Here is a 25,603-nt window from a genome sequence, read left to right as displayed (position 1 = left end):
TCATTTTTATGTATTTCTATAGTATCAGCAACTCAAGCCTCACAGTGCCAGTTAGGACATGCAAAGACACCATGCATGCAGAGCTAAGTCACAGGAAGGTCTTTTAAGATGTATTCTAGAGCTGTGTTTTCTAGCTTTGGCAATACCCTTGAAGAGGTCAGCTGTATCTCCTCACCTCTTCTGCTCATGCTGTATGCAACTGTTCTGCAAACAGATGTAACAGCCTGGCACGCGCAGAGCGTGTCCCTAGAAACGTCCTCTAAACAGCTTCTGTCAAAGACATTTTAGGACTGAATTTACTTCCCACATGTAGAAGCTAGTGACTTCCCTTGGCAAATTTCTCCTGTGTAACGTGGGATCACTACTGGATCAAGACAGATGAGGTAGAAAGATTAAGAGCTCCCCTGCACTGCTTCCATACTCTCACCCCCTGCTATTGCAGGGGGCAGAAGGTGAAAACAGAGCAGGGAAAGTGAGAAAGTACAGAGAGAAATAGGACACAGGAACCAAACAACAGTAGCACAAACCTAAATCAGCCACTGTGCCTTTGATTCAGCCTGAGGCAAGACAGATGAGCAGAAAGGGCCCAGCCAGCTCTCCTTCATCACCTGTAGTGGAAAAGCAGCACTCGGCTCTAAAGCTGAATCTAAGAAACACTCGAAGCTCCAGATACTCAGAATTGATTATGTAAAGCCACATTAGCAAAAGGGTTTCTTGTATGGTGCAGCTGAATGCAGGTCCACGAAACATTACAGCATACTAAAGCGTTCATAAATATTAATAATTCCATTTGTTGTTCCATTCCTAGTTCTGTTCCTTCCATTTGTCTAATAATTAATATTGCTTTCACATTATCATTGCAGTTATTAGCTTGATAGGAGGAACAAAAGTTAGGCAGGGAATTGTATTTGTGATGAATAATATCAGGTGCAAATGGATTGCCCTAACCCCTGAGTTAACCTTGCAACACAAAAGCCTCTCTGATACCCACAGATTTTACCCACAGTATTTCCTAGAAGAAGACTGAGAAGAAATCAGTTACTCTTAAATTACAAAACACTCACTGGAGACATAAGTACATTTGAAAAACACATGTCATGCAATTCAGGGAAACACACTCCAGTGTTTTAAGAAAAGCCAAGTTACCTTCCTATCAAGGGAACAGTGAGGAAATAGAAGCAGGATTACCACTTCTGCCATTGTGGTGAACCTATTCAAGCTGAGGACAGCAGAGCTGTACTGGAAGATGAATGAGAAGCTGTGAGGCAAAGCTCAATGGGGAGGTAGGGGAGTATACAGACATAGATAATAAGTATCTCTTATCATACAACTCAAAGCAGAATCAGCATGTGAACTAGTTTAACACTTCACTCTTAGCCCTGCCTTCTTTTTCTACCCAAAGGCTTGCTGTTCTTTTGAACAGGCTTTTCCTTACTGTTGCATGCTTTTGCAGCAAGGAGCTCAAATGAACCGGCTGGTAAGTGGCATTCAGGTACGTGCCTGTACCTTTCAAGAGCTTCCTGGGGCAACATCTCATGCTTTTATGCTGCAATTTGTTATGTAGGAGTAGTCTGGGCTTTCATATCTCATCCAGGCCTTGATCCCATAGCAGGCAAACCCTGTAAAGTGTCCTGGGGAGGCACAGCCAGCACATAGAAAGACCTGCCTGTCATTCTTATAAATCCTTTTCTGGAGCAGCTGCAAAGGTGGCAGAATTCCCTCAGTTCCCAGGCATGCTCTCTCCAGGGTACCCAAGCCCTGCAGGTGGACAGGGCCATGGCATGCACAAAAGCTCAACAATGAGCACACCTTTTCTTTAGCAGGGAGGCTCAAAGCTGTACAGACCCTACGCTCCCTTCCCAGCCCATCAAAAGAGGAATTATAGCTTCTGCATCTGCACCATCATTCAGAACATTTTCAAAGGAAATCAATTCATAACTTAAGCAGGAGCTTAACTCACCAATGAACAGAATATCCAAGAATAACCGTGGGCTACCTCCCACTGACACTTAATCCAAAATTGATACTACTTTGGGGGATGATGGCTTTGAATCTCAGCCAGCTCCCCTCCCTCTCAAACCAGCAGCACACTGTGGCCTTTTTTGACCCAGAGCCTTTTCATTTATTTTCTATTTTGATTCAATAGCTATGAACAACCTATTCCTAAAGGAGCTGAAGTGTCATTCTGGCCTGCAAGAGTCAGGGCCTTAAATCCAGCAGGTACACGGAAGGATAATCCCCCCAAGAGCTCATCCCTACAGCCAGGGAGAAGGAAGGAGCCAGGGGAAAAGCTCTTCACTCTAAACTCCCATATAGTTGTTTTTCTTGACTAACCCCTTTTGGCATATTGAAACCTCAGCCAAAGATCCAATGTCCCAGATTTCCCCAGTATTAAAAACTGCCATCTGCAGACCACCTATCTTCTTAACACCGCTGCTGGGGCTCTTGTCTGCAAGTTATTTGAACATGTACTTTCTAAAAAGCTTATTACGAGTCAGTGTTTTATAATACTTATTTCTTGAGGCCTAATAATTGAGAAATTAATTCATTATCCTCCTGTGATTCTAGTGTATTATTCTGCTGTCATCCAAACACAGATCAGAACTACTCACTAAAGGCTTCTACTTATTTTCATCATTATTAACAATTGCACTATTTCCATTTCAAAGAGGCCTTACACAATTCCTTTTCTGTTTCAAGCAGGATGTTTAAATTCTCTCTCATCCTTGAAGGCAGCAGCCAAGGATAATTTTACGTTTTCCTTTTCATTTCCAGTTTTCTGCACTTCATTTTTCATTTACATTAACTGCACCCCACTCTCCCTTCCACATGGCTTTTACTTTTCTGTTCCTAATACTGTCTTCACAACAGAACAACGATCGGCTTTCATGCAGATGCCTCTTTCCTGAAGGCAGAATCACAGTTCTTTTCATATAATACACTGTTCTTAAAGAATATCTAATTCTAATTTAGTTTTCTTACTAGAAACATTCCCCAAGCTTAACTGAAAAAGTCCTTCAACTCTGGGTAATTACATGTCACATTATTAGCTGGGAAAGTCTTTTTATTTAGATTTATCTTCAAAGAGGTCACAATCATGCAAATACTCCCAACTTCCAATCCAGATGTGCTGGGTCTGTTAAAACACTACCCAATGATTTCTTGCAAGCCACACAGCACATAAATCCTTCCACTCCGAGAGGCTGCACTTGCTGATTTGTGTGACCACCAGGCACTTATCTTCTCTGGATACAGATTCCTGGGCTCCAGTTGTAGGACAGCCACTGAATCAATGTAGCAGCAGGGACTAACACTCATGTCCACCCCCACCACCAAGTGAGAACTCTGCTCTCCTTGGCATGCAAAGCATCTTCCCACTGCTTTGACTGGGTGCTGGGCTTAGAGTTAGACCTTAGAAAAAGTGCTCCTAAAACAGGTGTGAAAGAAAGGGAAGAAAAACATCATGGTTGGAAAACAGCAGAGAGGGACAACGTAAGAACCTGGATTCTGCCCGGTGCAGGCTGACAGCTGGGGATTGAGACCCCACTTTGCCTGGGGGATTCCAGCAAGGACAAAAGGAAAGGAACAGGAAGAGACCATCAGTGAAAGGAGTAGAAATATCTTACTGGGTCTCTTCTGAGGCAGAACTCTCATAGATGGAGCCCAGAGGAGAAAAGAATGGAAAAGGGTCAGATGAACAACTGCATTTACTGAAAAGCTTTTAAATCCTGGAAGCACAGATACCTCATGCTACTCAACAAGAAACTATTCATAGAACTGCTGCTTTTAGCATTCAATTAAGTGTTTGATTGAGCTGTTCCCCGCAGCACCTTCACTGAACCATCCTGTGCAAAGCCAAACACAAACTCCCTCTGAGCTGCCAGCCCCAACTGCACCAGATCATAGAATCATAGAATAGTTAGGGTTGGAAAGGACCTTAAGATCATCTAGTTCCAACCCCCCTGCCATGGGCAGAGACACCTCACACTAAACCATGTCACCCAAGGCCTCATCCAACCTGGCCTTGAACACCGCCAGGGATGGAGCATTCACAGCTTCCCTTGGCAACCCATTCCAGTGCCTCACCACCCTTACAGCAAAGAACTTCTTCCTTATATCCAATCTAAACTTCCCCCGTTTCAGTTTTAACCTGTTACCCCTTGTCCTGTCACTACAGTCCCTAAGGAATAGTCCTTCCCAGAATCCTTATAGGCCCCTTCAGATACAGGAAGGCTGCTATGAGGTCTCCACGCAGCCTTCTCTTCTCCAGGCTGAACAGCCCCAACTTTCTCAGCCTATCTTCATACAGGAGGTGCTCCAGCCCTTGAGCATCCTCGTGGCCTCCTCTGGACTTGTTCCAACAGTTCCATGTCCTTTTTATGTTGAGGACACCAGAACTGCACACAATGCTCCAAGTGAGGTCTCACGAGAGCAGAGTAGAGGAGCAGGATCACCTCCTTCGACCTGCTGGTCACGCTCCTCTTGATGCGGCCCAGGATACAGTTGGCTTTCTGGGCTGTGAGCACACACTGAAGCCGGCTCATGTTCATTTTCTCATCAACCAACACCCCCAAGTCCTTCTCTGCAGGATTCAGATTCTGCTCTGAATCTCTTCTCTGCCCAACCTGCAGCTGCGCCTGGGATTGCTCCGACCCAGGTGTAGGACCTTGCACTTGGCATGGTTAAGCTTCACAAGGCTTACCTCCAGTGGGCTGAAGACAGGCCCATGAACCCTAGTCAGAAACCCAGGGTGTTCACTAAATCTCACTATGGGAACACTTCCAGCCCCAACCCAAACAGACACTTGCCTACACCTCTTGCTGATATTCCTAGGTTAGAGCCTGAAATAATTCTTCAAAGTTCTTCTTTGAAGAACTGCATTTTCTGGCCTTAGAGAAGGGTAGAAGGAGGTAGAAGAAAATCTGGGTTTGGAATCTCAGTGGGCAAATTAGCGGTTTCATCTTAAAAGAAGTCCTGGCACTTGGTGTGTTCAGAACTAACCACAGATATTAGGATAACTTAAAAATCACCCCCCAAATTGCCCAACAAGATCAATGCTATGATCCAGCCAAATCTTTACCCACATCTGATAGTTCCCAGGACTTCAAAGGGAAGTAAAAAACAAATAAACAAAAGTCCATTATGTATAATTAAGGGAGAGGTTCTTTTAAAGGCTTGTCTTGTGCTTGGACCTTGACTCTTCTGCTTTCCCCGGCCCCCTCTCTCTTATCTTGTCATTTTTTGCACAAGAATTCAAGAAGTCTGATCCTGAAGAATATAGCAAAGATGACAGAAGGCACCCAGTTACTGAAAACTACCACGGATAAGATTCAGACTTAAAGGTAAAGACAATTGTCAGTGACTAAACAAAGACTCTCAGCTTCTCACTACATAGCCAGGCACTAAAAAGTGAGTGCTACAACCAGCACCAGAGCAATTCAATATGTCTGTCACAATGTAATTGAGTTTGGAAGGGATGTCCGGGTTTCATTTAGTCCACCAATTTAGCCCAAAGCAGGGATAACCTCCAATTAGACCAGACTGCTTTGGACTTTATGAGTTCTGACACATCAGGTCTGCAATTAGTTATGTTGCAAAAGAGGAGACATATACAAATAGACAAATACTGGAACAAACTAACAAACTGTGGCATTTCCAAATGCGTTCTTCCCATTTGTAGAGTGAAAGCATTGCTACAAACCAGGACAAGTGTTTAGCCACAGCTCCTGAAAGCCAAATTGGTGTTTACTCTTGGATGTGGAGAGCAGCCTACCAGGAGGGAGAAGAGCCAAGAGCTCCCTGATGACCTTCTGGCTTCCTTAAGCGGTTTCCAAATGTTACTCCACACTCACAGGCCATCCATGCAATAACAGAGTATCATATAAAATTGGCATTTTACTGTTCAATGCTACATACATCTGAGTTACAGAAACAGCACAAAGCCACTAAAGAATTCTCAGGTTAATGTACTAAACAATCCCATTTCTCTTAAAACCTCCTCAGCTCCATCCTTTACTATAAAAATGGAGAACTGTTCTAAACTCTGAGGCAATCTGCTGCCATCCTTGACATGTTTGACTTTCAACAGTTTTTTACTGAAGAACTAAGTGGAGAAATAAACCCACATTTGGTGACACTGCACTCTGAACTAGCAAAACCAGGGATGCCAAGAGGAAAAACTTTTCTTTGTAGTTTTAATTCCTTGCACTAATTACAGTATTAAGTACAGAAGAAGATAAAGCACCCAGTCCTCTCTACACATAGTTATCCAGGTATGTCCTGTGGAAGCTGTACACATTCACTTACATGCAAAGTACATCCTACAACATGTATGCCCTGCCAGTGCTTCAGTTCAGATCTTCAAGCTCTTTTGGGATGTCATATAGCCTTACAAGTCCTTAGAACATCAGTTTTCTCTGGGTGGGTCACCTACATTATCAAATGTAACCTTAAAAGGGCAAATAAAGAACATTGCACTATTCTACCTCTGGAAGCTAGGATCTATCAAGCATGGCGCCACATGAGAAACTTTATGAAGAGTAAATAAGGTTTACTTCACCACAAAATACCTGAGCTGTTCACCCTGTGCTGCTTTGAAGCTGCAGGTGTTCTTTAGAGGAGCCTGCTTTGCAATGCACCATTCTTCACTCAAACACTGTCCCTGGGACCTTTCTCCTATGCAGCAGAGGCTGTTAAAGAGGTCAGAGATCTGGCCTTGCCCTGGGCCAAGAGACACAGATCTTCCTGCCTTATTTTCTGTAATTCTTTCATGCTTTACTAAATGTAATGGCTTGTCTGTATTTTATGAAGATATCGTTTTCACTGCTATCTCCTTTAAAGCTTGGAAAGATGGAACACAGGCAAACTCAGAAAGCTGTTACGCCCTTTTCTTGAAAGCATTAGTGCCTGTCCACTGGTTTTATTTCAATTCTGTGCTGGAGTCAGCTCACCTGTATAGACTTAATGAAGCTGTTAAAGAACAAACCAGCCCTAGAAAATCAGGAAAGAGCAACTTGGCTTGATTTATTTTCAAGGTTTTTCACTCATCACTGTCTTTCTCACTTACAAGTTACATTTCACCCCAGCCTGCACTGTTTTGATACCTCAGCAATTCATCACCAATGCAATGCAGTTTACAAGGGATGCATTTCTGGCACTCACTGGTTAGTGTCTCTCTGCTACGGCCTGGCTTAAAATTACCTTATCTCAAGGGCTCTGTGTAAAACCCACACAGGAACATCTCTTAGCTGGATCCACCTCCTGCAGGGATAGAAGCACTCTCCGAAAGTGAAAAGGTAAAGAGATCACCTCGATATGTTTGTGAACACACATGGCAGTGGTTCCTAACCTGTGGTACTGGAATCCCTGAAGCAGTAAGTACCCAGGTCACAGGGAAGATATCTCCTTGAACACAGTTATAGCTGACAGAGATGGGGTTTTGTAAATCAAGGAGCAGTGTGGGTGTTGACTCAAGACAGGGAGGATGGGCCCCTCTGGGAAAGAATATGGTAGCTTAAGGATTCGGAAAGTATACAATGGGAAGGTGCAAACGAGAGGCACACCTCTCCATAGTCATGGAACAGCACATTTCCAGCAGCCACTGTCTCATGATTTGCCCTTGACTCCGGTACTTACAATAACGGCTGTTGCTAATACCTATGGCTGCTACTGCCTGTGCACTACAGCAACACAAATCTGGGAACCCCTGGCATAGGTTACAACCACAGGATGAATTCCTCTCTGATACCACTTAAGCCAATATGAGTTCTCAGAAACTGTTGCCACAAGTTTTCTCCGTGACACACTGCTTAACAAGCAGCTCTTACTTTGTGGTGGCTTCAGTTTCAGAGTGATTTCAGTGTATGGCCCCATCTTCAATCCTTTGCAGCAGAGTGACTTAGAGCTGGGTAACTGCATCAACACCAGTGTCTGTGAGGACAGCTATCTGGTCATGTAGATACATACGAACAGGAACAACATTACTCAGGGCTGCTCCTACCTACTGGAAACATTCACGTATGCAACAAAAAGTCTGTGAGGAACACTTACATCATCTGGGTGTCATTAAACCCAACACCCCTCATCTCTGAGACTCTGATGACAGCCTGGGTTTCGCAAACAGCACCGCTTTGGTCAGGTTGGCTGGCTGACATGTTATCCGTGATACATCCTTCCTTGCAGTGCCATCACTCCATAAGACATGAATGGCTGTTTTCAGCATTGGTCAGATTCCCCCTAAAATCACAAGGCATCTTCCCTTTCCTGTCACTGGCCATGGTGATCATAGAATCAGAATGGTTTGGGTTGGAAGAGACTTAAAGCTCATCCAGTTCCAACCCCCTGCCATGGGCAGGGACACCTTCCACTGGAGCAGGTTGCTTCAAGCCCCGTCCAACCTGGCCTTGAACACTGCCAGGGATGGGGCAGCCACAGCTTCTCTGGGCAGCCTGTGCCAGCGCCTCAGCACTCTCACGGGGAAGAACGGCTTTACATTTAAGCTAGATCTACCCTCTTTCAGTTCAAAGTTTCAGGCCACAGAGGCCTCCAGGAACGAAACAATATTGACAGTGACCAGGGGATTCTGTGCTGCTGCCCAGAGTAAAAAGTAGTCTTTGTGGATAAGTTTTTCTAGATCACACCCTGATCCTTAATCCAGGAGAAAGGCAATTAGTTACAGTGCTTTGGTAGGTTCCCTTCTGTACAGAGGAGGTGGTGATGTGAGAATGCTTGCAGTAATGGGAAACCTCTCTGAGGAAACCAAAGAGCTTTTGTCCTTCTTTCTGGAACCTGTCTTGTTCTCTTCCGGCTAACTGGGTCTGATAAAGTTTGAGATGTGCACAGTCTCCTACATACCAACTCTTTCAGAAAGGAGAAGTCTGAGAAGAAAAAGCCATTCATGAGAAAAGATGGGTTTTTTGGGTGCTTATTGAGCCGCAGCATGTAGCCTTTACGGTATGTGACTATTTACTTCTGCTCTAGCTGTACTTTTAGCTTTCAGCAATGACAGCTACAGTCCTTTTCTTCATATAAAAATCACTCAGTATTAAATGAAATAGGTTTTAAGTCGAAATGCTGACTTCCAAGAGGAGGAAGATTCTTTAAGCAGCATTCATTAATCAATCCTGAGAAGTCAGGCTAAAGCCGAAAGGCCCATTTCAGCTTGCGACCTGTGGACCCATTCTGTTCCCATGGAGCTCTGCAGCCTTGTGAGCTACTTCTAAAAGTTCTTCTCGTGATTTACTTCACTGTTTATCAGACAGCCAACAGTATTACAACTTAAACATATGCACTCCATCCTCAAATAAATATGCTGTCATTTTTCACCAATACGTTTACAGAAAGAATTTGTTAAAAATTAAGAGCTTTTTGAGAAACTCGGGAACAGACTTGTTAAAGTCACTCAATACCTCCCAGCCAATCACATACAAATGCTTTTAAATCTTTGTTTAGAACAATTACTCTTCAGTCAGATTGGCTTTTACCACCTGCTGGTAATTCCATAACCAACAACTGCTGTTCAAGAGGTATTATAATATAGTACCAGTATACTGTGGGTTTTGTGATGCTTTGCTGCTGCCTTGAATTGTCCTGTGCACAGACTTAGTGCTCTGGAAGAAACCTCTGTGTTTTACCCATGTATCTTTACTTCATTGTGATACTGACAGGAAAAAACTCTGAGGGAAGCATGTTCACTAAACTCAGTATAAGAAACGCAGACGCAGAACAAAGCAAGAGAAAACAGCCAAAGACAACTTCTGGGACACAGCATTAGGAGATGGGAGAGCCTGGGGCAGACCCCCCTCTTTCCTTGTGTGACATTCTCTAATTTTTAAGGCATTCCTGCAAGTCTCCTTCCAGCAAGCCCCAGCTCAGAGGGCAGAGGGTAGGGCAGGAGCTGTGTACCAGCTATATATCACATTAGAAACAGTCACAGCAATTTCCACCTGCACACACAGCTCACCTCAAGCGCTGTGTTTCATTTGTGAGCACCCCAAGGTGTCTTTAGCCTGCTGGGCCCATTAGAACAGAAAAGGCATAAAAGAATATCATTGTCTCCTCAGCACTGCTAGTTTTACACTGTTACCACAGGGCACAAAGCACGACACTGATGGTGTAATGATGTTAAAGCAGGGCAGAGACTTACCTGGGGAGAAATTCTGAGTTTAGAGAGGATTCTGCCCAGACTTGTGCATCACTTCAGCTCCATTCATGTCATTGAAACTGGTTTAAAGGAAGAAAAAAAAAAAAAAAAAAGAGGTAATTTTACACTTTGGGAATACGTTCTTCCAGGAAAAACTGATTCACTAAACACATTGGACCTTTTTTTGCCCTTTAATTCAGCACAAGAGTACTATAAGTCCTTAATGCCTCTATTGATCCAGCTAAATGCAGACATCTAAACTGAAATTCTTAGAACATGAGCTTCTTTAAGGATCTCTAATGGAGACAGAAAGACGCATTCTACTCAAATCTGCCCTATCCTTTGCAATGCCCAGACTGCTCTGCTGGAGAATCCAGCATTTCTTAAGTTTGTAGGCTGTGATTCTACCAAGTTTATTCTGCTGTCCCTTCAAGGACCAGAGGCAAAGAGCTTGATTACCTGGCCTGTTTGGAAAAAAGTCTTTTTTAGCCTCTTTCTGCTCCTTTCCCCGTGGCAGCTGAGCCCATTTGCAGCAAGCCATTGTTCAGGACCTGCTTCTGCATTTTCTAGACCTCATAAATGCCCCTGAACTGGGAGGTACTGGGAACTTAGGTTGCAATTTGCTGTATGATACGGGCAATGGCTACTGAACACTTCTGAAATCCAACACACTCTTTTCTTGCTTCTTCCTCAAAGTGGAAAGAATGAAACACTTGTTCTTGGTGAGGCAGCAGCTCCTGACCTTGCAGGAGCACAGTGGGAACCAGGAACTGCTGCCATCCCAAAGGTGAAAACCTGCTGATGGGCTGCAAAGGAGGAGTTGCAACGCTTCTGGAACCATGTCCTAAACCTTCCCTTCCCCTTCGCTCTGTCACTACTGTGCCTGATGAAATCCTAAGACGAACTGCACTTGGCAGCTTCCTAAGCAGTGTGAAGAATGGGCTCCTCCCACTCAGAGCCATGGTCCCGCTGGCACGCTCAGACAAGCTGTGCGGCTCGCTGGCAGGTACAGCCAGTTCCTCCTGTCCTTGGTGTCACTGAATGCTGCATGTTTGTGGCCACCACCAAGGCCTTTCTGTGTGACACAGCTTCCTCAGCCAGCAGCAGGGCTCTGCTGTCTACTGCTATGGAGGCTCATCAACCTCAGTAAAGACTGGAGATGTTCTCCCCAGTTGTACGAGTCCTGTAAGCCTCACAGAGCAGCTCTGCTCAGGCACTCGGCCTTCCCTGGTTTCCCTGTTCAATCCAGGTGCTGGTACAGGGCTCAGATCATTGTTGGAACACTTACTGGGGAAGCGTTTCACTTACAGGCTTCAGGCATGACCACCACTGGCTACATGGCAGCCTGTAGCACAAAGAGGTACTTCCTTGGGTAACAAATGGGATGCAACATCCTCATGGTTTTACATCTGAGTGCCTCTTTCTAGTATCAAAATTCAACTACAACCACACCATATAAGGATATATTATACACATTTTTGTGAGTGATATAAAACCCCAGCACTATTCCCTTACAGAGCACAAGATTGAGCCTGCCCACATTTATGGGGCCACAGTATTTAATCTGAAATAGGACAAAGCAGCTCAGAGGTCCCCACTTTATCACAGATGTCTGAGATATGATTTGAAACCCAGGACCACGCTCCTAAACAAAACACGTTCGTTCAAACACAACAATAGCGTGCAAAGAAATGGCTGTTTCGATGGTCATTCCACTGCTACAGAAGGGAAACTGGTAATTGGCCACACAACCCTGCAATGCCTTTACTTTCTCCTACAGACATTTTCCCTTTCCCAAAGCCTTCAGCACAGCCCATTTTCATGCTTCACTGTAAGCTGGATCACTGTGCACCCTGTGCCACTCTTGCTACATAAACGCTGTACTGAGCATATTATTATTCTACATACTATCTCTTTTGTATCTCTTACTAGGTCACAAAGAATAAAGAGTTGATCTCAGCTATCAAATAAACACAACTGCCTGCTGCAAGTCTGACCCAGGCTGAGGTACAGCTATTACAGATAAGCAGAGTTCTGAGCGACCCAAGCAGCTGTAACCATCTCACAGTTAAGTGCAATGCATAACGTGCTGGTCAAACCACAAATTAGCAATAATAGGGAAACAATTCAAGTAAAAAAAAAAAAAAACAGAACTTTGCCTTCAAGAATGGCCTTTCTAATCAAATGTTTTCAATTCTGTGCAAAATACTTTTCTCTCCCAGCATGTTTAAAGACTATGGTTATTCTTCCATTTCTTGTGCAGAGCTACATAAAACCTTTTCTTTTTTATGTCTATTGAACCCCAAACATTTCAATTTTCAAAGGCAATCAGGGTTGGTCCTGCTCTCCTTTCTGCAGAAGAAAGTGTACTAAATTTAAGTCTCATCTTCCAGGTATACAAGTAAAGTTGTATTTGTTTCCTTTTAACACACATCAAACAATGAGACAAAACCAAAATGACCTTGTGCTGTCTTGGGAAACCAATGCTTTCAACTATGCTCAGTTTAACAAAGAGAAGAACACTAGGAAAAGGAATACATTCACTTCTTAGAGAACTCTACAATTAACTGTTTCACTGAAAATGAATATTAAACATAATTCTCCACTTCTTCCTTCCTTGCTTGCATGGGAACAGTGCTAGCATTTAGAACAAACCAACACAAAACAAATACAACACCATTTTTTCAGCACACTGTTGCAGCCCCATCACACCACCATGCTGAGCAGAACTGACCAGCTTGCTTGGCCCTCCTGTCACAGTGCCTCTCTACCACCCTGTCACTAAGGAAAGAAAGTCAAACAAATGACAAATTAATTCATACCTGCTTTGAGACACCTTTACTCTACCAGGGAAATGTAAAGAAGCACTGCAGCAAACCAGGCCTGTACCCAAGCTGCTCCACATGCTCTCTACAGTAGGCATAGTCCTAACTTACACTTAGCTCCTGCATGGCTATGAGTAACACCTGCATGGAGGGCAAGCATTGAGCAGTCCTCACAGCCAGGTGAAAAGGTCATTTGTCACAGATGCCCCAGTTACCAATCCAATCACTTGAATACTTCACAGATGGCATCCATTCCCAACGTGGACTGAGCTTAGCACAGAGCAGTGGCAGAACCCAACAGACACAAGCTCAAGAACCAGAATATTTTCCAATAACCTGGTCAATGTTTCTGTTGTCCCTTCAAAGAGAATTAAAAAAATCCCAAACTGTTTGATGCTCAACCTATGATGCAACCTGTAACATCATAAATACAGCTTAAACATCCTTCTGCTAAAGTCACTGAAAAGCTTGATGTGAGATGTCAACTTCTAATCTTCAAAAAGATTTCTGCCAGCAGAGAGAGGAGTTTGGAGACAAGCACCCACATGAGCTGGTGTGATCAGAGCAAGTGATCCTCCAAAACCCCTTTGCAGAGATTTTATTAGAGCTGTCAAGACAGACAGGTCATGAGTCACACTTACCATTAACCCTCCCCCAGCAGTATTAGGATTTAAGGTAGAAAATTACAGGTGTGTAACAACCTGTTGGGTAACCAGGTCAATCTGCCTGGCTGCACTTCAGATATTTCCAACAGGTGTCAACATGAATGGCTCAAGCACGGTTTAACCACTTCAGAAAACTGGTTAAACCAAGAAGCATTACACCTGCATAGTAATGGCTTAGAAGAGAAGCACCTCACGTAAGTATCACTGTGATAGCTGCAGCTAAACTTAACTTTTACATGATGTCCTGTCTCCATATGATACCCAGTATCCCGACCCAGTGAAATGAAAGGCAAATGCTCCATCACCTGCAGGGACTGTGTAGCACTGCACCTCCTGGTCAACAGCAGAAGAGTCAGACCAGAAGGTGCAGCACTGAAGCTGATGCAGTTCCTGATTTTGGTGGTTTTTCTCAGAGCATTGCATCATGTTAGCTCACTTCCTCAACTGGATTTCCTCTCCAGAGTCCAGCACTACTGCCTTGAACAGTAACTTCAGCATCATACAAACATCCCTTCATCCTCCTCCCTGACTGTTCAGCTACTTTTAAGTCTAACCTTTGGGCAGCAGACAACACCAAATGCAGACTCACTTGCATTCAGATGTTAAAAAGAAGTGTCATTATCCATTACCCTAGATAAAGAAGTGGACACACTAAACACTATATCCACCTCAGCAGTTGGACCATTCTTCTCAGCTAGGCACTGAGCTCTGCATTAGAGTGCAGAAGCCTTCCTGGGAAGAGGGAAAGATGGGGGGAATCCGCACTGCTAGCAGCCTTCTTCCTGATTTTATTAATCCATCTTCTAATGCCATCTGCTCCTCCTTTTGATTTGCTGCATCCTCACAAGGAGACTGCAAGCAGTGACTGAAATAAGCATTGAAGGCCCTCCACCTCCAAAAGAGCCAGGATTTACCCCCTCAGATATTTCTAGACAAAGTATGATGACATGGCACTGGTTGTAATTGACATATTTCTAGAACAGGCTCACATTGCTTGAATCTGAACCAAGCCACAAGCATGTGCTGCATTCCATCCTGCCACGCTCCCATCCACTGCAGGAAAGGGTATTTATAATTCCCCCGCAGCTGGCTTGCCTTCCAGAGAAGGCAGCAAGGTCCAGTCCATCTGGTGTTGGAATTCTGCAAAGTAGAAGCAGCACCAGTCTCCTAATGCCTTAGAGATGATGGAAGAGCTTGTTTTAGTTCTTAACCTTTTCCTTCATGGCAGCAAGAAACCATCTCAGCTTGAGCAAACACTCTGCACCAGCACAAAGAATCACCCCAGCTGCCAAGCTAATTGTGGAGACAGGAATGGCTGACAGGAGCATTGGACAGGAGGTGGGGTGTCCTTTATATCAGACCTGCACTAATGTCCTAAGTGAGACCACAAGTGGGGAATGTAACTTCCAGGATAAAGACCTGTCATTACTAAGTGCAGGGATTTTATCCTTTTAATGGAAAAATCTTGACAATCGCCAATAGGAGCATTCAGATGACAGTGAAACTGTGGCTGGGTTTTTCAATACATCTTGTGGAACAGATTCCAATCTCAACCAGTTTCTTAATCTGAATTTACGAACACACTCTTTGGGATTGATGTACTCCACCCTTCACTACTTATTGTCACATGGAAGCTAGTGCAATGAGAGCTGAACAGGTTCATGAAGTACCTCTTTGAAATGACCCCCCACCACTGGCACAAGTAAGTGGAAAGGCTGAACTCAGCCTGAGGAAGGTGCTGAATGTGTCATTCTGACAGGGTAAGTAGGACTGTGTTTGGATGTGGAAAAAGGCCCCCCGGTTAGAAAAAAAGGCATTGAAATTTCTTTCAATCAAAGGAGCTATCTCGCCTAACTAGCAAATACCGTGCAACTTTCTTTTCCCATTGGAGAAGCCCGCTTGGGTTGTTCCATGCATGTCTGCTTTTCCTTCCAATTGAGCCAGGCGGTTGATATCCATTTACCAAGCACCTTGGTTTCATTTAAGCTATCAGTGAAAGAAGAGAAAGAACGCAGGAAGAAAGGAAAATAAATGGAAAGAAATACAACAATCTGCTTTGACTATCCCCCATACAGACTATCCTCCACATTAAATTGACAGAAAGTACAAAAGCATTTCTGGAAGATCTCAGAAGGACATAGAGTTTCTTGAGATTTTCAGCTTCCCAGTGACCAGCATTTGTTGTATTCACTTGTTCTATTTGCCAAGAGAGAAGATTGTGAGCAACTTGGCATGTAGGTAGGCTTCTTCCAACTGCTCCTATGTCGCTCAGGCAAACAACCTAAGGCAGCTTAGAACAGAGGTACTTTTGTCAGATCTGAACAGGCATTGTTTGGACAACTGAGAACAAAACTACAGAATAATAAGTCTCCAACTCATAGTTTTTCAGGTATTGCAGAAAAATAAAAGTGAAAGAAGTTTTTCCTGAAGACTACGGCCCTAGGTCTTGTGGAGTCCAACCACAGCTTTTAACTTCTGGAAACCAGAGAGAAATTCAGACTGATCACAATGGTACCTGGAACATTTAACACCCCGAATATTCAGAAGAGTGAGGTAATGTTGTAGGAATTATTCCATTAATAAATTCAGACCATTTAAATTTGATAACCTTCAGCTGATGGAACAGCTCATTGTGCCGGTCACCTAGGAACTTGTCCTGACCATCAATCTTTACTATTTTAATGTTGGAAGACAGTGCTGGGAAGAGTTATTGAGTAAGATTGCACTAATTTCCAGATAGGATATGTTAGAATGCAGTTTTGAGCAACCTGTTCTTTTCATTTATGGTAGGTAAGACCAGGATTTAACCCTATCTTTCTTGACCTATTAGGTCAAACGGGGAGAAATATCCCTCAAAGTCAATAGCAGCTGCAGGTCATGCATCCCTAAGGCCTGGCTTTAATCACACCATTTCTGTGTACCAGAAGAATATGAAACCAAGATAGTGAATCAACATGAGCACAGTTAACTTCACAAGTAGGCTGAATGGTCCAAAGACACTGAAAAGGAGCAAGCTAAGAGCTGAAACCTCTGCACAGGGACTGAAGGTGTCAAGCTGGACTAGCCTTGTCCTTGCCAGCTATTAGATCACACTGGTGTCAGCTCCTCATGATTTCCTCTCTCCCTATCAAAATTTGCTGCTGTTCCCATGATCACTTGAAAATGCAAGGACAGAATGCTTTAATGAGCTGGAGCAAGAGAAGCTGGCAACTTCTGACAGACCTATGACTTCTCACATCATCAGTAAGAGCCTCCTCTCGGAAATGCAATTTTTATATTAACCTTATCCCTCAATGCATTGACTCCATCAATCAATGGCAACTTCCCAATGCTCTGCTTAGTTTTCTGCCAAGTCAGGATTGAGCTGGGGGACAAATAAGTAAAGAGAAAAACACTGCACAGAAAGCCAAACTCAGCAAAGCCACACCATAGATACTATAGCAAAATTCGAAGCAGCAGCAGATTTTCTTCTTCAGATGGGCAACAATGTTCATGTTCCCATGAGTGAGAAGTAAACTGTTTGCCCTGAATGCTCCTGTCTGATTAGGAGCTGAAAAACCAATACGTGCTCTGCCTGCCCTACTAAACCTTCTTGCGTTCCTTATGTTTCTGTCCAAGTGCATCTTCTACTTACTGCTTGCTTCTTGCATTCTCCATCACAGTTCCAAAGAATTGTCATTTCTGGGAATATCCTTCTGTGTATCACCACTAAGTTCTTATTTTAGCTGGATGGCTTTTCACTTATCTATTTGCATTTCCCCCTCATTTTCTAGCCTGAAAAGTTCAGCTTGTCCTACAGACAAGTGTTCCTCAGTTCTGACCTGGGATAACATTGAAGTTTTGAAAACAATTTCAAGAAATGACTTCATTTTCTCTTAATCCAAAAATTTACCAACACAATTCCAAACTTCTTGCAGCCAACAAGCTGGTTTGCAAAAGAATCCCAGCACCTCCTCTGACAAAGGCAGCTCAGCTAAACTTTGCTAACCTTCCTTATACAATTGCATGCCAAAAGGCTCTCTTGGGAAGTCTCCAGCAAAATTTGAGGCATCCTTAAAATATGGCTTAAAACATATCCTAATATTCTATGAACAAGGAATTAGAAGCACAGAGACAAAGCTACTACAGCTGCAATATCGACCCATGCCAAAATGGAGCAGAAAAAGGCAGCAACTGGGAAGCAGAGAGGGAAGATCTAGCACAGAGTCCTACTGTGCAAGTTTTGGTTCTAAAAGATGCTGCAAAAAGGCCCTAAACTTTAGTCAGTTTGGTGAAGTCTCTGTTCCCGAACACTAGATACAGCCAAAGCTGGATATGTGCGCAGCTCAGCTATCCTGAAACTCCCCATCTCTTGCAGCTGACTTGTAACTTCGCTATTGATTCTTAATTACAGCTGCTGACTGCTTTCACCTTCTGCTGCAACTTGCCCTCCTGCCTAGACTCTGGGTCAGGCTGTCTGTAGCATCAACATGCATAAAATGACAGCGTGTCAGAGATTTAATTTACTCTCCCTTCGCTACTGCAGGCTCCTCAGGCTTCCTTACAAAGCTCCTTTGGTTTCCATTTCTCCCTTTGACAGACTGCTCCAGAATCTCAGTCCCCTAGTGTTTGAAAATCTAATTTTCAGGCTAAGTGTATTAATAGCAAATTTGTAGCAATTTGTCCTTGTGCCAGCATTGATCTTTATTAAATAAAGACTTTTTCTTCCCCTCTAGTATTTATTTTGCAACAAAGTGTTTACAGGGGAACATCACATTCCTCCCTGTCTTTGTTTTGCTAGCAAAACAAGCTCATCTCTTTCAGTTTTCTCTCATCTGCTAAGCTTTGTGTCCCTTTCTCATCCTCACAGCCCTGCTCTGCACCTGCTCCTGCACGAGCTGTACACAGTGTTCTTGGCACACTCTTGCACCTTGGTTTTAAACTTCCCTGTTTGTAGCAGGACTGTCCCCTTGAAGCTATCTTGCAACCGTCTGAGCCCTGACACTTCACCATACGTCAAAGTTCCTCTGCTGCCTCCAGCAGCCTCCTCAGTGCTGACTTGGATCATTCCCCCCTCTGCTCCTGCCTGCCAGCACCTCATGCACATCATTCCCACCCTAGCTGAGGACACACATGGTGTGTAGCTAGTGCCAGCACTCAGCCCTGAGCAATCTGCGCTTCCCTAGGGCTTTCCCACACACACTGCAAGTACTGCTCCTTGACTTTTAACATAACTCCCACAGGAGACCCTCCTGATCCTGGGCCTCCTGGATCCCCCTCCTTTGCTCTAGGCAGCTCTGAACACCACTGACTCACTGGCTTTCAACCCTGGATTTATATGGCTCAGACAGTGCTGACAGATGGACAGGGTCTCCCTTAGACCCTCTAATCTCTGTCCTACTTAGAAGTACCCAGCCCTTAACTAGACTCTGCAAGCTCTAAAATGCAGCAAAACCACCCCCCGCAGAATGGCCAGATACATCCACCAAATCTTCCCTGCTGCCATGAACAATGGGAACATCTTTTTCCTAACATGGGCCAGTTCTCCTCAGGCTTCCCTGCTAATGAAACACTAGTTCCCTGCTCATGGGCAGAATTCCTGCTGTCCTCACTACACTGCGGCTTCCCTGTAGCTTCTAGTGTTGCAGAGGTAGCCGGTGATGTCTCTCAGATGACAGCCTTCTGCTTAGCCTGTCAAAGATCTACTTTCAGCATAAACCCAGACAGGGCACACAAAACACCATGCAAGAACAAGCAAAGGCTTTGCATAAAGAATTAATTTGGACATAGCTAAACCCAGATCTTACCCTAGGGAATACAGAATTCTTCCATTTTCCAATCCTCAATCTAATTCTGTGAACTGGGGCAAGCAGGGACATCCGCTGTCTTGTGAAAATGAAATTCAGGGGAGCACACCCATGGGAACCTGTCCAGGGCTGTTTCAGTGCATGACTCCCCAAACTGCCCTCGCACCCTGCCCTCACTCATGCACTGCTCCCAGGACCTTGCAGTAATACTGGCATTAAGGTCACACAGCATAAACCAATTCATGACATCTGCTTGTTCCACAGTAACTCAGAAACTGTCACCCATCTTCTTATCTTTGCATTTGCAAGAAAGCTGTCAGCATCTTTATTTCTGCCTTCAGGAGAGCTTAGCCCTCCCTGTTAAATAAGTTTCTTTCACTGATACTATTAAAAAGAAGAAAGTCTCTAAATCAGTGCAGTGGGATGAACATGGCAGCTATGTCTTCTAAGGGCAGGCCAGATTTGGCAGCACACTGCTGCCTCATTCTTCTCTGCTGGGATACTTCACATCTTATAACTACTGATGCCTGGGTTGTCTCCAACCCCCATGAAAATACCCTACTTACAAATCCCATTGCCACTGCAGCCCTTTGCCATGCCACAGCCCTGATCTGCTCCTCCACTGTGAATACTATTCCCAAATTAAACAGGTTTGCTCAAAACAAACAAGCAAGCTGCTCCTATGGTATCAGCTTGTTTTCTTTAACTATAGGATATAATAGTTGCATGGATTTACAGTAAGACTGATAAACTCTTCATCTGTGCTGTGAGCCACACTGGAATTCGTTTCGTCAGTCCATGGCTTCCCACCAGTGTCTGCAGTGATAAATGCTGAAAGCCAACTGCAGGAACACTTTCCTTCACAAAAGCAGCAAAGGCTCACCCACCAGTCATCAAATCTCATGATTTGAGCAAATCATGTCACACACAGCATGACAGGAAAGGAAACTTTGCTCTATTAATTTTGTGGCCTCCCAGCCATGCAAGCTATCTTCCCTGCTCAGGCCATCCTGGAGTTTCTCTGGAACTTATTTGTGCTGTTTGTTTGGGCAGCACCTTGGAAAGGAGAAACAGGCATGACATTTGTCATTTCCTCTGCATGGAGGGAAGCCTCCATGGAAGGGGTCCAATAGTGAGAGCACACTGCCCTTTCCTGGTGTGAGGGGCAGGAAAGACAGCAGCTGTTTGACTAGCATGCTCCTGCCTCAGGATAAGGAGAATTATTTCACACCTGATGGGGTGTTACAAGCAGCACAAAAGCAGCATGGGAGCCAGAGAAGGGCAGCTTGTGAAAGGAAGGAATTTTTAGGTCTTTCACTGTGGAGACCTGGGTTTAAGTCATAGAGAGAAACGTCTTGGCCTATTCACAATGGAGCATAACAAAGAGTGCCTTTGCCGGGAGAGAAAGACAGCTAGTGGAAAAGCACCACCAAAACATCCTCTTGGGAAAAAAAACCCTTCTTTTAAGAACAGTTTGGGTGGGTTTTACATTTGTTTTGAAAACCTATTGATTACAGTAAAAGTTCCTGACAAAGCTACTTGGAGCAGCTTTGTTTCTGGCAGTTCAGAAGCTCTACTTCAAAACTTCCAAACTGCACGTATTTTATCTTGGAGGTTTTTACCCCACACGCAGTGTTATTACCTTGCTCGAACATGACAGAAGCAGTGAAATATTTTATTACTTTTTAGATTATTAAGATGAATCACTGCTTACTGCAGAATGAAATGTTACCTGCTTGTCTAGATGAAAGCATTCCTGGGTGTTGTAATGGCAGTGTCAGACTTTCATTACATTGTAAACAAGGGACTTCTTGATCTAGAGAGTAAGAGGGTATGTTTCAATCATATTAAGCAGCAGCTGTTCTGATTGATTAAAAAAGGGGAGGTGACTAACTCTTGGGTTTTCTTATACCTATATATAATATAGGTCACATACTGTGACCTACTACCAGTCTGTCCTTAGCAAAGGAGCAGTAAGCATAAGCAGTGCAACAGCTTACAGCGGATACAACCAAAACAGAAATCCCAGAGCAAAACATTTCTGAAGCCCAAACTTGGGACACAAAGCGCTCTCATAAGAAACGTGAAAGATAAATTATTTAATTCTGATTCAATGGCGGGGGAACACATGACACCAAACAGGCTTTCAGTGTCAGAGCTTCCCAGGAAATGGCAATTCTGAGTTAGGCTGATGTGTATTAATTCTGAGAAGCCTGAGCAGGATTTTTTGCCAGGACAAAGTCCAAGAGGCTCAGGACGGAGGGAATTCTGCAGGGATCCACAGCACAAACAGAGAGGTTATGGGAGGTCAGGCACAGCTGGGTGTGAGAATGAGCCAGGGCTGAGCAAAGCTTCAGTGGAGGACTAAGGCACTGCCAGAATAGAAGAACAAGTGAAAAAAGGGTTGCCTTCACTCTTCCGCTCACTGCCTGCTGCAGTGCAGCAGGTGAGACCTCGACAGGGGGAAGTGTAATGATCCTGTGTGGAACATATACCACTATCCATACATACATGGATGATAGAGGCTCTAAGGGCAAGTGCCTGCACCTCCTCAAGGAGTGCTCAGGAAAAGGAACGCCATCCACCACAGATGGTGCCTCCCCTCCTGCTTTTCCAGAGCTGCACTAGCAGAGGAGGGCGCCAGCAAGCACCACTCACTGCAGAGACTGGGTTTCCAGCAGTTCTGTGATCAGGACATCAACAACGGGCCACAGGGCATTCATCCGGGTGCACACATCTTTTAACTTTTGTGCTCATGACTCATGACCATTCCTTCTCATGACCTGCCCTGGCCTCAATCCTGGCCCTACTTAGTAACAAAACGACTTAATTACTACATTAAATACTTAATTTAATACTTGACTAATTTCACTAAATTATTCAGCTCCCACAGGCTGCAAAGGCCACCTCTCCACAGACAAAAATTTCACTCTCAAAGTGTTTATGCCCCTTTTATTTCCCACACAGGCAATGATGGATGGAAGAGCCAAAATAAATGAGTAACTAACTACCTCTATATTCTTGGCTTTATTGCCAGTCAATAGGGCACACAATGAAGCCATGAAGCAGAACAGATGATATATTTGCTGGATTTACGGAACTTACCGTGGAGTTTCTTGCACAATTCAGGATCTGCATCACGTGTGTGTTGTGATGCTGAACAAAGGCCTACTGTCTGCTGACACGAATGAGACAAAAAACTCACTGACCTGGAAGTTAAAGTACAAAATCTACTTTCAGCCTGAGTGCCTGTTGCCCATACACATTAAATGAAGAAGCCTTGTTTGAGTGAAGTATGAGCTTATTCTGCTCTTCTCAAGCAAAGAGAGCACATGCCAGTGCCATGACTCCCACGCCAACAAACCCCAGCAGCAGCAAAATCATGTGAAGGAGAATGCAAGGCTGAACTGCCTTTTACATCAGGATGTTTCAGTCACAAGGTTACTCTCAGTTATCTAGCATGGAGAAATTTATCAATGCAAGCCAACAGCGTTGGCAGGGGGACAGTTACACAGCAAGATACTGGCAGGGGAATACAGTACTGAAAGCTGAGATGGAGTAACCTGCAAGAAAAGCTTCTAAGCACTATAGTAATACAAACACACCATGAGCTGCAAAGGCTCAGCAAAGGGCTCCAGAGAGGCGGCAAGCTCGAAGTCAAAAGCTATGGCAAGAAGGTAACTCCCAGGTAAGTGGCACAGCAATATAGAAAAGGATAAAAGATTAACAGCTTAACAGCCTTCAGTCCCTGGAAAGGTTTAAATCAATGACTGGATGCTTGTTTCACAGAACACAAATACCACATATCACCAGGTGAGCCAACATCAGCCCAACTGGCGTGAGTGGGCTGACTCCACTGAGGTCAACAAAGCTGTAGCAGCTTACTCTGGATTTACAGCTGGGACATCAAACCACCACACAAACCAAAGTAATTAATCATAAACCAAATGACAGGCCAGGAATTTTATAGTAATTCAAGCCTTTTCCAACAACCCAAGGAATTGTGTTCATGTTCACATTCTTGACAGTCTTGGATGAGTATTTCAAATAAACAGTGAGGATTTTGATGGCAGAAGCCACTCTTCCACCAGCACTGCTGGGTACTGCAGCTCTTGCAGCAGCTCAGGCTGCCAGGTAAAGACTTCACTGCACAGGCACTGTGCTGTCACACTGATGGGCATGCCCCACTGTGCACATGCTATAGAGTATATACAAAACACAGGAGATGAGCTAACCATCAAGAAAGGAAGCAGCAGCAGGTGGGGAACTAAAATTATAGGCAGCAGCTAGCATAAAGTGGAAATCAAAACCTCCCATGTAAGAATTGCTGAAGACATACCACTAGAAGCAGAGTTCTGCCTCCCGTATAATCCTACCTAACTGCGCAATTGGTGTTGATAGAAACTCGGGCAGTGGCACCTTTGTGACACACTGAGCAATGCTCTGCTCCTGATCAACAAGGCTCCTCAGAGTCCTGTCACCTGTCTGCTGTTGCTTGCCCATTGCCTGTGGTCTACCAGAAAGCCATCCACACTGGAGAAGGGGCTTCGCTAACTCTCTAAAGTACAGACACTAAGCAGAGATGCTTAGAGTCTGCCTCCTATATGTAAGTCCTCAGCTCCACATTTCCACTTATCATTTCAGAGAGGCAAGAATGGTAACCATCTCTGTCCTCCAGCATACCAGAGACTGTCCAAAACCATGGATTAATGCTGCCGGACTTCGGGCCTCACATTAACAGCATGAGGTACAACCACAGTCCTGTGTCACAAGCTGTGAGGTCCCTGCACTGAAGCTGTTTTACTGGCACAGGGCTAGAGGTTAAAGCCCCCCTTTGCAGCTGTGTCAACACTGAAGCCCTCTGTTGGCCCGAGCTCTTTCACTGGGGGCTGCACCTTGCCTGCTCCCCACACAGTGGGAAGTAGTGGCAGGACTGTTCTCCAGTGCCGATACAGCTAAGCTGGGACACAGCACCATCTGCAGGGCTCTGCCAAGGACCAGGCTCCCAACAGCTCCTCAAGGAAGGCCAGCCTTATCCTAGGAGATACTTCACACCTAGTGACTCTCCAAAACAGAGACCTGAGCACACATGCAACCACCCTCTTCAGGGTCCTAGAGCAAAACAAAGCCCTCCTCTGAAAGCGTCACTTCAGGAAACAAATCAGTGTTTTGATACAGCTCCAAAGACCCAGTAAATTCCCAGAAAATTAAATGCACGTCAGATCCTAGATTACGTAAAGCGATGACTGAAGCACCAGCCTTGTCTGGCTCCAGGAAGCAGCTACAGACTATGCCTCTGCAGAGAGCTCACGCGCACAGCACAGCGCTGGCGTCAGCCAAGCCTTCCGTGCCCAGGCACAAGGACAGCACAGGCACGGCCCAGTGCTTCAGCAAGGGTCTGGCAGTGCCTGTGGCTCCTTAAAACCACCAGCCCCAAAAAGCTCTGCAGTGCTTCTGTACCAAAATTAGCCTGGGCCAATCTGCGTAAAGCACTGCAGAACACATTGTACTGCACCAGCGCATTCCCTCAGATGCAAGAATGACAAATCCAGCCTCTGGGGAGGAAGGATAATTTTTCTCCTGTCTTGTCTTTATGAGAAGGTCAGCAGCACCATGTGATTTTCCGAGACATATAACCACTGCATAACGCAAACCCCCAGAAATGCAAGCATTTTTATTACTGCTTCAGCTATAAATATAGGAATTTAACACTTGTCCTACTGGATTAGACCAATAGTCTGTCTGACAGGGAAAGTGGGCTGCTCAGAGCTTGGACAAGTGACTGATGCTTCCCAGAAAAGGCACACTGCTTTCTGCAGCCCAGCCACCAAGAGGGACATCTAACTCCAGCCTGCTGTAGGGAATCAGCCTACCCCTTGAAGAATGCAACATGATGCTGTTTCACACTCTCACAAGCCAGTAAACCACCCAGCAGAAGCTGTGCACGTTGCTGTTTCATACATAAACACTGCTAACACCCACAGGAAATCTGTGAACTCAGTTCTTTCAATTTCTAAACCAAGTCTGACAAACTGGTCTTAAAAAAAGACCCTAAGCTACTATTCAAAAAATAAACCCTTAAAAGTCCCCAAACAAAACCACCTTTTTGACTACAATTTGTACTCTCAGCTCTGACAGGCAAACCTGCCAGAAATCAGCTGCACTGGAACTTTATTTCTAAACCTA

General features: G+C 44.5%; 1 long non-coding RNA gene across 1 annotated transcript; it reads left to right on the top strand.

Moving 5' to 3' along the window:
- Positions 1–1,444: 1,444 nt before the first annotated feature.
- On the top strand, positions 1,445–12,884 carry LOC308225012. The gene is made up of 3 exons (XR_013957652.1): positions 1,445–1,477; positions 5,251–5,342; positions 12,074–12,884. It is a non-coding gene; the product is annotated as an uncharacterized lncRNA (long non-coding RNA).
- Positions 12,885–25,603: the final 12,719 nt, after the last annotated feature.

Source organism: Psittacula echo, assembly GCF_963264785.1.
Source record: "Psittacula echo genome assembly, chromosome: 9".
Classification (NCBI taxonomy): Eukaryota; Metazoa; Chordata; class Aves; order Psittaciformes; family Psittacidae; genus Psittacula; species Psittacula echo.
The sequence above is the reverse complement of the archived record's forward strand: the minus strand, read 5'-3'. Positions and strand labels throughout refer to the sequence as shown.